Raw genomic sequence first — 11,736 nt, 5'->3', positions numbered from 1 at the left:
GAATAGGTAGGGGTCGACCCAACCCCCCAAGTGAATGGGTTGATTGCCACCCCTGGCCCCTATCAATGTCCTATTTCATAGGGTGTGGTTAGTACAAGGTGCATACCTTAAACAATCAAAATCAGGGCCACCTTCAAATTATATTGAAAGATTTTGTTCCAGTGCCGAAAAGCTCTACAATGGCATGTAAATCTTGTTCACCCCCAATTGTAAAATTCAAAACTCCAAACTTAGTGTAGATCAAGTGGATCTATAAATACTTGAAATCTTGAAAATGGACACTTTGGGTAATACGTCACAAGATGTATTGTTTTCAAGATTTAGAAAGCGCTATTTTGTTCATATCTATCCATCTAAAAGTTGGGAGGAGGGTTTTCCACCATAAACAATATTTATTGGGCTTTTGAGGTGCCCTTTATTATTATAATAAGGTTGACACTTTATATCAACCTTTTATGTTTTTATAAGGTATGTCGCAAGACAAAATTTTTGGTTGGGACAATATGAACAAACTAAAAACAAAAAGTTAGCATTTATAGTATTAGTAATGCTCCATATTTTCTTAAATTTTATGTTGAGGTCCTATTTTTTCACTTTTAAAATTTTTCATATTTACCTTTTGATTCGATGTTGTAAGTATTAAACCGATTTTTTTTATTAAAAAAAGAAAGAAAAAAAAAAAATTTGTTGATTTCTTGGGCAGTCAACTTTTTAAGGCATGCACACCTCCGATATTTTTTATATCGCACTACTAACCCGATGCTATTTATTTTTGCCCTGACCCCCAAGTAAAAAAATAGTATTTTTTTATGATGAAGATAACCCCTAAAATGCAAGTTTCTTTCATGGACAAAAAGAAGAAACAAAGAAAACAAAATCCAATCTTGCATGTACAAAGTTATGTGCTGGCCCTTATTTTTCTTTATTTTTTAAAATGAGGTATGTCCGGCATAATGTGTATTAGACTAGCTTCAACAGGGAGCACAAGCCCATTCGACACACTATGTATCGGACCGACTTCAATAGAGTCTAGTAGCCAGTCCGATACATTATGCCTCCGACTGACTTCATTTAGGAAAAAGAGGGGTAGTGAGAGAAACATGGGTTATAAGGTATTTTTATCCTAAAATTACATTTTTTCGCATAGGGGTAGGTACAAAAATAAAGAGACTCAGCTGATGCCAAGTCATGGTCCTTTCACCCATTTGAAAAACCAAACGTACAAAATCTCAAAACCCTCTGGCATCAGCAGAAAGCTAAGGCAAAATTTGAAGGTTTTGTGGCATCCTCCCCTTACAAATTCTTTCAAGCTAAATATTGATGGCACTTCCATACAAAATCCCGAGGTCACAGGTGAAGGGGACACTCTTAGAGATGACATAGAGCAACCGGTTTCGCTAATCCACTCACAATGACATTAACTATGCAGAATACAAGGCTCTGAAGGCTAGGATGCATTTGGCAGTTCAATTTCAATGCTTTGCATTACATATTGAGAGTGACTCCTAAATTCTAGTTGAGACTATTCATAAGCATTACAAATCCCCATGGAGTCAAGAAAAGAGCTCAAGCTTAATTGGTTAGCACTGACTCACCCAAAAAAAAAAAAACCCATGGAGTCTCAATTCCTACAAAGGGTAAGGCCCCTCTCCCCTCACCCAAAAAAAAAAAAACCCATGGAGTAATCATATCCTAGCGACTAATTGTTCGCACATTTTTTCACATTTTTTTAGGGAGTCCAACATGGTCGTGAACTGTTTAGCCAAGGGGGTTCGGACCTTGTTAAAAGCTACCATAAGAAGAGGGCATCCCCCATATTTCTCATCTTCTCCTCTGTGATGTAGCTAGAGTTTATTATGAGAGAATTATAATTTAGATCTATGGTTTTGTTAATACTAGTGTCGACTATTGTGTGTACATCTAAAGTAGTAAGGGTAGTCATCTTATTTTCGCGTTATATGTAGATGACATTATCATTACAGGTAGTAATCCTATGGTTATTAAACATACCAAATAGTGGTTATCTTCACAATTTGAGATGAAAGACTTAGGAGAACTAGAACAGGTTCTTGGCATAAAAATTACAAGAGATAAAAAGAGAAGATTATTGTACTTAAGCCAATAATTATATCTTGTAAATATATTGAATGTTTAAAATGGATGAATCTAAATCAGTGGGAACCCCATATGAGAAAGGGTATAAATTTCTTAAGGACATGTATCCTAAGACTACTAAGGAGAAGAAGATTATAGAAACGATCAAGCAATAGGATCATTAAACTATTTGATGAACTGCACACGCCCTGACATAACATTTTAGTAGGGGTTGCTAGATGTTATATGAGTAACCCAGGCATGAAACATTGGAAGCTTGTAAAGAGAATATTTACATACCTCAAAAAGACTACCAATTATAGCCTATGCTATGGAGATAGTAAATTAGAACTGCAAGACTATAATAATGCTAACTGGGTTGATAGAGATGATTAGTTTAGATCTACATCTGGATGGCTTTTTACTTATAATGAAGCATGTATATTATGGGGCAGCCATATACAAAAGAGTATGTCACATTCAACTATGGAGGCATAGTATGTAGCCTTATATGAAGCGGCCAATGAGCAATTTATTTAAGAAAATTGCTCGTTGAAATACCATTGGCTAAGTTTGAGAGCACTCCAACTGTTATTTATTATGACAACCAAGTTACCATAGCTATTACTAAATATTCTATGTACCACAATGTAGCAAAACACTTTGATAGAATGTATCATTTCGTGAGAGAGTATGTGAAATGAAAGGGTATAGAAGTAATATATCTCCACATGGATTTCATGATAGTTGACCCATTGAACACACATGAAAGGTGTGTACTGGGTATGGGATTGAGATCCACAGGTTTCTTGTGATGTGTATGTGACGAGTGTTAGTGGTTCAGCTATTGACCATGTAAAATGTTATGTGATTACCCTTTGTTTGTGTGGCATATTTGTCTTTAGTGATGTGACATATGTGAGCACCCTCCGAGGGTAGTTAGGTTATGCCTTTGCACAATCATATATTGGCAAAATCCCATGGAGGAGTAAGTATCACGAACCACCACTAGCCAGTAGTCTTTTGACTCCATTATTCACATTACAAGGCTAGACTGGATAGTTATTCTTGGCATGGCTCATTGAGTATGACCTCCAACTAGAAGTGTTTTTACTTTGTGTTCTTCACTGTGATGGCTAGCTTAGATATTCAAACAGTTGAACATGACCTCCGAATAGCAGTCTTTTGACTATGTGATCATCATTGTGATGGCTAAACTGGACAGTTGTATTTGGCATAACTTACTGAGCATGACCTCCAATTAGCATGTATTACAGACATCGTTTTCCACTTTGAGATGGCTAGTTTAGATAATTTGAAGATCCTTATGGGATCATGGCATGATTTAAGGTATTAATGTTAAACACACAAAAAAGCAGAGGAAAAATCTCTATCTATTTACCATTATCAACATGTATATATAATAAACAGCAAGATAAATTACAGTAAGTAACTTTCTATACACTATATATATAAAATAAATACAATATCTTCAACTATCTCTACACTCATCCTCAAACTGAGGTTGATTGAACAACATCAGTTTGTCAATGAGATAGTCATGACGAGCACGAGTCATTGCCTTGGTAAAAATATATGCAAGTTATTGTTATGAGGTAATATATAGGAGTGTAACTTCTCCAACCAAAACTTTTTCACGAATGAAATGACAATCAACTTCTAGATGCTTTGTGCGATCATAGAACATTGGATTTGATGCAATGCGTATGATGCTCATATTATTATCATACAATGGTGTAGAAGTTCGATAAAAAATATTGAGGTTATGTAAAAGACCACTCAACCAAGTAATTTCACCGCAAGCTGAGGACATTGCTTGGTATTCAGCTTCTAAATAAGATTTTGACACAGTTTGTTGTTTTTTACATTTTCATGATATGAGAGAATATACAAGAAATATACACCACCTAATGGTTGAGCGTCCAGTATCTAGGCAGCCTGCCGAATCCGCATCAGCATAGGCTCATAACTTAACATAAAGGTTAGAGGAGAAGAATAGCCCTTATGGTATATACCCCGCAGATAAGGAATTATATGATGGACAGCCGATGGATGCAATGAATATCTGCAACCAAATGGCTGACGACCTGTACTACATGAGATATATTAAGACGAGTCATAGTAAGATAAAGTAGACTGTCAACCAGTTGTCTATAAAGAGTGAGATCTGGAAGTTTGTCTCTATCATCCTTTCTATATTTTATATTCACCTCCATTTATGTGTCCACTTGTTTATAATCAAATAAGTTGATCAGTTTGATCAAGCCTTTGATGTATTTCTTTTGGTTAAATATATGTTCATTATGGAAATAATGAATCTCTAGGCTAAGAAAGTAAGTCAACGGACCCAAATCTTTCATTTTAAATAAATGACTGAGAAGCTCTTTCTAGTTTCATATATTATCAAGGTTATCTCATGTGATGAGAATATCATCAACATATAAAAGAATGATTGTTATCCCTGAAGAACGATGGTGAGTAAATAACGAATAGCCATGAGCACTTTGTTTCAACCCAACATTCAGAACGACCTGTTGAAAGCATTCAAACCAAGCTCTTGGAGCTTGTTTAAAGTCATACAAGGATTTTCTCAAGAGACATACCATAAATTTGTCATGACAATACTTAGGAGGAAGTCGCATATATACTCTCTTTCAAATGTACATAAAAAATACATTTTTCACATCCATTTGAGATACAATCCACTGGTGAATAGTTGAGAAGGAAATTATGGTACTACAGTGGTCATTTTAGCAACATGAGCAAATATTTCATCATAGTCTATGTCATACTCCTGTTTGTAACATTGCTCTGATACCAGGTTAAACACACAAAAAGGCAGAGAACAATCTCTATTTATTGACCATTATTAATATGTATATATAATACAACCCGAGTTAACTTGCACATCAAGATAAATTACAGTAAATAATTTTTTATATATGATATATATAAAATAAATACAAGATCTTCAACTATCTCTACAATTAAGTTTTTGTTGGTGATATGCGTTTCACATTGTAAGTGTTCGATGCATTTCGAATAACACTAGCGAGAGAGAGAGAGAGAGAAAGAGAGAGAGAGAGAAAGTCCACTAATCTAGAAGCATGTAGATGAAGTTCATGATATGTTTGATGATCATACAATAAGTCGCAGCAATTGATAAGCATAGGAATGTATGTGCTTGATGCTATTGACTGGATGGATTTGTTGTTTGAGGATGTACAGCTCAAGTAACTTATATATATATATATATATATATATATATATATATATATATATATATATATATATATATATATATATATATATATATATATATATATATATATATATATATATATATATATATATATATATATATATATATATATATATATATATATATATATATATATATATATATATATATATACTAAAAGTTTTATATGATGGTTTTGCATATATTTTGAAACAAGTAGGGGAATGTTAAAGAAAATGTGTTTCTAAAATATTTGCAAAAAAATAAAAGCCCAATTTTTATTTCCTTTCTTTTCTTTTTCTACCTCACTTAAAATCTATTTTAAGAAGAACTAATTTTTTTAGAAGAGAAAAGAAAAGAGCCAGATAGAGGGACAAGTGGCTATTGAGAAGCAACACTTGACCATTTTCTCTCTACAAGTGTCTCTCTCATTTTTCTTTAAGTGGATATATATGGGAAAAGGTTTTGAGGATACCAGAGCACCTTGCACAAGCTCCTTTTCTTTCTCTAGAACCTCTTTTTCTCTCTTAAGCTTCCTTGTGAACTGGGTTCTAGAGAGATGTCTCTCATCTATCTGAGAACCCTCCAGTGTCACAGAATAAATTACAGCACTGTGTTGCCTCTCACAATAGTTTCTCTTTGTAATTTATTTGCTAACTATTGTTTTGCAGCAAGTTTGTCTTCTCTCTTATGCAATATATTCATAAAAACTCATTCTCAACAAGTTTCTCTCTCTAGAAAAGCTACAAACTGGGCCCGTGGATCCCTACGAATTTGGTGAATTTGTTCCAAGTTGTTGTTCATACTTTGCATCTGATATAATACTTAAAGTTTGAAAAAGGTTGTATGAGCAATGAGTAAATTATAGGGTATTATTTATAGTTGGTTGGACTATTTATATTGGGTTTTGATGAGTACATTCTTGCTGAAAATTACATTGGGATTGCTTGTATAAGGTTTATAATAGTTGCAATCGATTTTGGCTTTTGATTCTTTGGTGGATACAGCTAATGATCTCTGTGCATCCTTGTTTTGAGTCCTAATGAAATTTACATTAAGTTTTTGTGACTGTTTTAATAGAGTTGCATGCTACATGTTTTTTTATTCTTCTAGTTGAGTTCAAAACCCAATTTACATATTATTGTAACTCTATTTACCTCTGAAAATCAAAAGATTCATAGAGTTTGGGCCAACATAGTAAGTATTTGGAATAGTTGTGGTTCAAGATCAAAAGGGCAGTTTTTCTCTAATCGGATCTCTCTAAATCCAGCTTGGGCTTGCAAGGAGTTACTAGAAATCACCGGACCCTTCTAGCAGAGTTGATTAAAGCCAAATTGGAGGGATCACTTAACCCTAGGAGGACTAACTCAACTACAAGTGCAGCCAAATTGGAGGGATCACTTAACCCTAGGAGGACTAACTCAACTACAAGTGCAGCAAAGAACTGCTTCATCATCATTATCATAGCTTTATCCAAATTATTTGAAGTCGGCTAATGGAAAACTGCTTACAACAAATAAAAATTTTCATTTAGATTTCATGACCATTGTTTTCATCCACCGTACAATATTCTTATAAACTCCAAATCTAATTCTAAATTCTTCTAAAGACCCATCACCTAGTCTCTATATTAAACCAAAATCCACCTTGAGACCCTCAAAACATTGACTAAAAATATTCAGTGTGTAAAACTAAACACGTTATCTATGCAACAACTAGTCCAATGCCATGCATACTTAGTTCTTATGAAAAAAAATTTCTATATAATAAATTCTCATACAACAACATCCCAATGCAATCCTAGCTCCTATGCAACCAATGTTGACTGGGCATTCACTTGGTGCTATCTAGTTGTGCTGAGCAGGTGCTACATCATTCACCCCTTCTCCAAAGAACTCGGCCTCGAGTTCTACACTCTCATCTGCTTCATATGAACCTTGGATATTAGTTTTGGTAGTAGATGGTGTAATCCCTCTATTCATAGGAGATCTCTCTTAGGTCTCCACACATGAATAACTGATTCATTGTCATATTGTTGAACTACCTCCTTCAAAAATGATTATATTTGATTGAAAGTTCCTCTCATAGAAGAATCTTCACACTTCAGAATGGATCTTTGTATGCAGTGTCATAAGATTTCAAACTCATAATATAAAATTCTACTACCATATAAAATTCTACTGCCCATAGAAAATAGGTTTATTTTTTTTGGGTGTGTCAGGGGAGGGCTCTTACCCTTTGTAGGAATGGAGCATAAGACATAGCGTTGCAAATTGTCACGCACTAACCAATTAAGCCCTGACTCTTTTCTTATTGAAAATAAGTTTCCCCACACATACTTCCTTGGTCCAATCTACACAAACGAAGATGGATGGTTTATCTCAATTGAGAAAAGTTCTCATAATGAAGGTCAAGGACACGAACAGCCACCCCTCATCATCTCCATGGTCATAGCATGCTCTAGTACTCCAGTCATTCCATCTCTGAGTCTCCCTTCTTCATGTTCCATTTTATTACTTGCCATATTGATCACCAAATATGTCTACATGTGGCAATTCAAGCTTATAATAGATTATCTTTCAAAGTTTTTAAAAAATATCCCTAAGGTGTAGGGTAATTGGTACAAAATCTCGTGCCACTCATACTCACTCTATGGACCTTAAAGGTTTGCAGCTCGATGGGGCGTATGTTCCAATCGTTGATCCATCTTTTGAGACAAGTCCACCAACACTTCTGCAAGTAGAGTCTCAAGGGTCTCGTATGTTCCAATCGTTGATCCATCTTTTGAGACAAGTCCACCAACACTTCTGCAAGTAGAGTCTCAAGGGTCTCGTGCAACAATTTGATTCAGCTCGATCAAGTCTGCTCTGATATCAATCTGATGAAGGTCTGGGTCGCAAGGTGTCGCAGGAATTACTTGATTAGATCGTGGCTGAATCACTGAACGCCAATAAGACACCTAGTAGGACTCGACTATAAAAGCAACAGAGAGTTAGTTGCTTGCAACAAATATATTTCTTATTCAAAATTCTTTATTATTGTTATAAGTCACCATATAAGACTTATAAATTCAAAATCGAAGTCTAGATGCTTATAAAGATCCCTAATCAAGTCGCCATACATTTGAAGACCAAAATCCATCTTGAAACCCTCAACATTAACTGAAGATCGACACCATGTAAAACTAAACGCATCACCATGCAAAAAGCTATTCCAATGCAATCCTAATTTCTATGAAAACTTTTCAAATACCCTGAAATTTCATGCAACAACATTCAAGTGCAAACCTATTTCTAAATAAACTTTTTCAATGTAAAATACAATAAAGTTTCATGCTACATTTTCTCTCATTTAACAACTTGCTTGGTGCTAATTAGTGGTGCTCACTAGACACTGCATCACTCTTTCATCATCATCATCATCATCATTTTGGTTTTTTCCCAATTAATTGGGTCGGCTACACTACATCAAAAGAACAAGAAATTTCTTATATTATTATCTTGCATATTTTGGCCGTCCAAAAAAAAAAAAGCGCCACTTATGCTTTAAGATCTTATTTTTCCCATACAAGATAAGCATCTAGATGTTATATTTCATTCAGTTCTGAAGACAACTTTACCAGGAGAATTTATATATACGCTAAGTTTTGGCAATAGAGGACAAATATTGTCATTGAGATATTTTCAAGCGTTGTGACTCGAGCATAAAAATCCTTTTTCAATAAGATTTGTTTTCAAATTGTTTTGGCACTATAGTCACATCCTTCTTTTAGGGGAACATATCATTAAAGGGGTAGAAATTATTTCAAAAATCATTAAATGGGTCAAATTATCCTTATTAACATTTGAGAGCATATTTTTTCTTTTTCATTTCACCTAGATATCTCCTCAAAAATTTAAAAAGTACTCAAATTAGCCTTGATCAATATTTGGAATAAGGAACTATGAGGGGCATTTCAATAATTTGACACATCAAGAGGCCTCATCTGCATGAGAGATATACCCCTAGTTGTTCCATATTACAAATAAGGAACACACTGTCCAATGTAATGCAGAGAAATCACGGGTATATTTGCAATTTGATACATTTAACGTATTTAAGTGTAGAATGATAAAAAAATCCTTAGTTGTTCTGCATTAGTAATATTGAACAATATGTTCTTTATTTGCAATACAAAACAACTAGGGTAAGTTTGTCATTCGGTATAGACCTCTTATCGGATAAATTACAAAAAATAACCATCATTGGTATGCATTTCAAACCAAACAAAGGCAATTTGAATATTTGAAATGTGAAAATAAAAAATAAATAACGGTATACCCTCAGATGTTAATAAAGATAACAACCTATGTTACACTACGAGGAGAGATATTGTTACAACCCACTCACGTTCATCATATATTACATAACAAACCATACATACACATAGATGACGTTCCCTTCAATCACCATCTTTAGCCTCTTGGGGTAGATGGGGTTGGTTAGACTCACAATAATCGAAACCAAACCACACATTTTCCGGCAAGAAAGTCCGAAAATAAAAGGTACCCGAAACCGGCGATAAGTCGGCCCCACCAAGCCCATGGTTGTGGAGCACCTTAACCCACCCAGGCCTCCACCCATCTGGACCCATACGCCTAAGGTACAGATAACAGACCGCACGTTCCATACACGACCCCTGCACTTCAAACATATCGATTGCACACCTATCAAACCCTTTATATACAGCCCCTTGTTTCCTTTGGCCCAACTTTGGATCATACACAAGTTTAGGGTTTTTGAGATGCCTAGTCACGACGTGGTTCCCATTGTTGTCCCCAAATCTAACACCCACAATGCTAGCGGTGTCGGCTTGAGGAGCACATGTTGTCTCAATTTCTACCCAATAGCTACAATTTCCCTGAAACATTCATATATAGACATGCATAAACAAACTTATTAGTAACTCTTAAGAAAATACTAGAAAGGAACTTAAGAGTAGGTGATCACAACATGATGTCTTAAATTCCATTTCTATTATAAGTTGAGGGCATTTCTATCTCAAAGTATACTCTCTCATTACATATAACATATCCAAAAATCACGATAGCAAAATTGTGGCTTCGGCTCTATGTAGCATGTCAGAAGGTATTACATATTTGGTCTGCACCAGGAAGGCCAAGGTTTGTAGCTTTGGAGGCTTTAAGCCATAAAAGTTTGCCACAAATATAAATCGAGAAAAGTTTCCGTGTCTTATGTCAATAGACTTCTTAGAATTCTTGTTAGCGTATCTTATTGCTATCAAGAGCTGGACCCAGCTTTTGAATATTTACAATCAGAGTTTCGAATATGGAATTTTGCCGCATTGGTGCTTTCATTATATATATATATATATATAAACAGCAAATTTTACAATTTACACCTTAAGATTTCCCATGGCATCAAGACCTATAAACTTGAACCTTAACAGGTTAGCATCACCGGAGGCACCTCCATATCGATTTTGAGTTCAAATCCTCACCTTAAGGTACTCAAAATCTCTTAACAGAATTTCAAAAATTTTGATGTCTGGAATATTCTGGAAAGATCATGAGTAAGACCACTAGGTAAAAACTTTGAAAAGGTAAATAAACAATACAATAATATTCAAAAATAAAAGATCAAGAAGAAGCAGGGACCGTCTTCCCTACATCTTTTCAAAATTAAATTCCCATAAATTTGTTAATATGCTTTCTTGTGAAAAAAATTTCTTTGTGACCATAAATTTGTTAATATGCATTCTTGAAAATTGCATGATAAACGCATCATGTGAAATGCTATGATGATGTCTCCTCTCACAAAGCATGGCCTTAAAAGTATCACACTATACAACACCGTTAAAAGCATGGCCTTAAAAGCATACATCAATTAACTTTCACAGGACCTTAGAGTTGTGTGCTAGGGACCTTGTTTGTGCACATTGGACAAGCAAAGAAACAGCAGCGAAGGCGAGAAACACGTTCCGCGTCATCCTTGCATTTCCCAACATGGCTTTCTCTTGAGCTAAGATCCTCAAGTGGTGGTCTTCCCTTTTTATACATAAATTGTAAAGCTTATTTTTCAACTTTAAAATCGGATTTCTCTTTGAGATGGATAAGCTTGGAAGGTGGGAGAGACAGAGGGAATCCTCAAAAGAAGGTAAATTGGTGAGTAAAGGGAGCATCCAACCGTGTTTGGTTCATGCAAAGCCAAATCCTCAAGATTGGAGATGCCTTTATTAAAAAAAAGATGCCTTCCTTCACTACCCATAAAGGTTTCTTTTTAGAGCATACAAAGGCAGCATCCCCTCAACCTACAAGCTCGTACATTCGGGGACCATACTGTGCGATACATAAAGGACTAAACATTGATGCCTGGTCCAG

The 11,736-nt window shown here is 35.0% G+C and overlaps 1 long non-coding RNA gene across 1 annotated transcript; it reads right to left on the bottom strand.

Moving 5' to 3' along the window:
* Positions 1 to 7,642: 7,642 nt before the first annotated feature.
* On the bottom strand, positions 7,643 to 8,329 carry LOC18423558 (uncharacterized). The gene is made up of 2 exons (XR_002282891.2): positions 8,006 to 8,329; positions 7,643 to 7,898 (listed from the first exon to the last, which is right to left on the bottom strand). It is a non-coding gene; the product is annotated as an uncharacterized LOC18423558 (long non-coding RNA).
* Between the last annotated feature and the right edge of the window lie 3,407 nt (positions 8,330 to 11,736).

Source organism: Amborella trichopoda, chromosome 8 (genome assembly GCF_054954075.1).
Source record: "Amborella trichopoda isolate Santa Cruz 75 chromosome 8, AtrichopodaSantaCruz75HAP2 v2.0, whole genome shotgun sequence".
NCBI classification, from domain to species: Eukaryota; Viridiplantae; Streptophyta; class Magnoliopsida; order Amborellales; family Amborellaceae; genus Amborella; species Amborella trichopoda.
The sequence above is the reverse complement of the archived record's forward strand: the minus strand, read 5'-3'. Positions and strand labels throughout refer to the sequence as shown.